This window comes from Tamandua tetradactyla, chromosome 19, assembly GCF_023851605.1.
Source record: "Tamandua tetradactyla isolate mTamTet1 chromosome 19, mTamTet1.pri, whole genome shotgun sequence".
Classification (NCBI taxonomy): domain Eukaryota; kingdom Metazoa; phylum Chordata; class Mammalia; order Pilosa; family Myrmecophagidae; genus Tamandua; species Tamandua tetradactyla.
Window position 1 is genome coordinate 59,602,458 of NC_135345.1, and position 3,740 is coordinate 59,606,197.

General features: G+C 35.3%; 1 pseudogene; it reads left to right on the forward strand.

The window, feature by feature from the left end:
- Positions 1 to 947: 947 nt before the first annotated feature.
- LOC143663407 (serine/threonine-protein kinase RIO3 pseudogene) lies at positions 948 to 2,647 on the forward strand (annotated as a pseudogene).
- The last annotated feature ends 1,093 nt before the right edge of the window (positions 2,648 to 3,740 follow it).

Genomic DNA, 3,740 nt, shown 5'->3' on the forward strand with positions numbered 1-3,740 from the left:
ACTTATATTCATTGATTTACTTTTTAAATTTTTAATATTAAGTGGATTGGTTGCTTATAAAATATTGAACACTTTTTAGTCATAGAAAATAAAAAGAAAATTTCAACCCTTACTCCCACTCTACATTGACCCAATCTGTAACAAAGTTAATAATATGGTGTATAAACATCTTTCAGACATTCTCCTGCCTTGTGGTTAGTATTGTCTCTAGTCTAGGGACAGTAAAATACATTCATGCATGCTTTACATGATATTACATCATTCTATGAAATTTTTCTTTCAAAGCAATTCTGAGTTATTATCTCCATCTTTCACCTTCAGTGCTTATGTTCTGAATGCATTTTAAGATAAGAGATTGTAGGCAGAAGAAAACAATTGAAAAGTGGTCCTTTTATTTGTTAAGTGATCTGCCCATCACCTAATACAATGTAATTCTTGATCCTAAAATAACACTGATTCATTGAATTCCTTTTAAAATCTGTTATTTTATAAGAATAACACACATGTTTTTCAATACCAAACTGTTTAAAGGCACAGGACATTGATTTGAAACATGGCTCTATCCCTTACAAACTGTGTGACATTGTACATTTTAAATGATCACCTAATATTTCACTTCCTCCATTGATGAAACACAAAACAGAGAACAATAGCCACAGCCTCTAGATGGTGTATAAATAATGGCAGTTTATGGCAAGCATTCAAAACACTGCTTGACACATTGAAAGATTTTTTTTTTAATTTACATTTTCAGGTGTGTGGAACACATACATATGAATATATGTATGTATATACATATATATATAAAATCAATATTGATAGCAAGTAGTTTGGTTGAGATCAAATTGTCTCATTTAGGTTATAGCCAATAAAATACTGAATTAACATCAATAAAATTTGAATGGAACATAGAAGAAATTCAGAATTTAAAGAAATAAATTAGCTGGATGCGGCGGCCGGCGGTGCCATCTGTCATCTCAGCTGCGGCACCAGCAGCCGGTCGCCCTTGCCCCGCCGCCTGGCTCCTCTTCGGCGGACTCCGCTTCCCGGTCCTACCACCTCTGTGTCCTATTCTTGTCGCTGGCTTTTTCCCCCCATGGATCAGAGTGGTGTCCTCTGAGCCCGGGACTGCAGTGGCCTGGGGACCCAGAAAGTGTCCATGGGCTACCCCTCAAAATGTAATATCTTGCTCCCTGACGTATAGTGAATTAGGAGTGAATAGTTGGCTAAAGAATTAAATTAGAAGAAGAAGCTGCTGCCTTTCCTGAAGTTACTGTTGCTGAAGGACCATTTATTACTGGAGAAAGCATTGACACCTCCTGCAACCTAATGCTGGCTCAGATGCTACAAATGGAATTTGACAGAGAATATGATGCACAGCTCAGGCATGAAGAAAAAAAATTCAATGGAAATAGCAAAGTTTTCATTTCCTTTGAAAATTATTGAAAAGTGCATCCTTATAAAGACAGTGATAGCTCTGAAAATGAGGTTGACTTGCAGGATACGCGTGACAATCTGTACATACCAGCAAAACCAGTCCATACTCCAAAAAAGGGTTTTATTGGAAAAGGAAAAGGCATTACCACCAAACATGATAAAGTAGTATGTGGGAGAAAGAATACAGCAAGAAAGGAAAATTTTGCACTTGGGTTTCAGTTGGGAGATGAAATTGGAATTTATTTAAAACTACAAAACAATGTTTCCAATGCTTTAAAACAATGGGCCTATTCAGAAGAACATCAAAGTGCCCACCTCCATGAGAGGCGCATTCTACTGCAGAAAAAGTAGTTGATCCCAAGACTCATTAACTTGTGTATAAAATGATCAACTCTGGAATGTTGGAGACAATCACTGGCTGTATTAGTACAGGAAAGGAATCTGTTGTCTTTCGTGCATATGGTGGAAGAAGAGAGGATGCAAATGAAGATAGTAAAGTTATACCTACAGAATATGCCATCAAGGAATTTAAAACAACTCTTAATGAGTTTAAGAATTGTGATAAGTTTATTACAGATGATTTCAGGTTTAAAGATCGCTTCAGCAAATTAAATCCATATAAGATCATCCGCATGTGGGCAGAAAAAGAAATGTACAAACTGACAAGAATACAGAGCTGTAATTTTGTGGCCAACAGTTGTAATGCTCAAGCAATGCAGTTTAGTTAGGTCTTTTATTGGCCATGATCAAGTTCTAGCCCTTAAATTAAAAGAAATAAAACTCAATAATGAAGAAGTAAAAGAAGCCTACTATCAAACTCTTCATATGATGCAGCAGTTATATAATGAATATATGCTTGTACATGTTGAGTTCAGTGAGTATAACAGGCTGTGGCATGCTGGAAGGGTCTGGTTGATTGATGTCAGTCAGTCTGTAGAACCAATCCAACCCCAAAGCCTGGAGTTCTTATTCTGAGACTGCAGCAATGTCTCAGAGTTTTTCCAGAAAGAAGGAGTAAAGGAAGCCCTTGATGAAAGAGAACTCATCAATGCTGTTTCAGGCTTAAACATCTCAGCAGATAATGAAGTTGATTGCTTAGCTGAAATAGAAGCTTTGGAGAAAATGAATGAAGGTCATGTTCAGAGGAATGAAGAAAGGCTGTTCAGTTTTAAAGATGATGGAGGTCCAGCCAGTGCTGTATGAAGAATAATACTAGCCCCCACTGCCTTTCAGTGTTAACACAGTGGAGACTGTCAGCTGCCAATGGCAAATGAAGTTTTGGGTGACTTGAAATAACCATAAGGACTGTACAATGTTGCTTCTGTGTGTGTTTGTTTTTTCTTGAAACCCATGTGCCAGATGTTTCAGCATCGAAAAAACAGAATGTTACAACTTCTCATCTTATGAACAGAATAATATAATTCTTTGATAGCTAAATGTTATCTAGCTGAAATAGACCTGATTTTACATGATTTATGGTATAAAATGTTTTGATGAAAATTTGTAAAACTTAGGTAACATTTCCAAATGTGGAAAGAAGGGACAGAAGTGTTTATGAGACAGGGTTTTTATTATGAATTATTTGCTTTTTTCACCTCCCTATTTTGTGATACATCTTTCTCTGATATTTTGTCAGCCTAAAGTTAGCCCTTCTCAATTATTTTTGCAGACAAAAATTTCTTCTCTTTTAGTAGGTATTATAAATGGAAATTTGATTTCAGAATGCCTGACAGAAATAGAACTAAGTAATGTTGTATTGGTATATCATGAAAATGAACTTAATTCTGCTTTTTTCATACTTGAATCCAAGGAAAGGCTTCATGGGCTTCTGAAAGAGATAAATATGTAAGAAATTAACTTTCAGCTTGTCTACTTCATATAAAATGGTTAGGATGTAACTCATGATGTAGTTGCTCTACATTTATAATGAAAATGTAACTTTTCTGGAAGGACAGAATATAAGACTTAATCATGTTTGATAAATCTTAATGAAATCAAAGAAACAAAGTTCAGTTTACTTTACACTCAGACTATATATTTATTGATTTTTGAGAGAAATATGGCAAGCTAATAAAAATATTAAATAAACAAATGAGGAAAAATCTATATAAAGCAACTCGGGCACCAAATTAACCAACTAATTGAACTATTTGACTTCACTTTTAATAATTTCAGAGCTGGCTGGACTCTACTTCTAAGAAAAAAGCAAGTATTGCACTTTTCCCACTATCTTTGTTAGGACTGAAGCTCACTAACCACAATGTCATGACTCTGTCTACTACTGAAATCAGATTGGAACTACT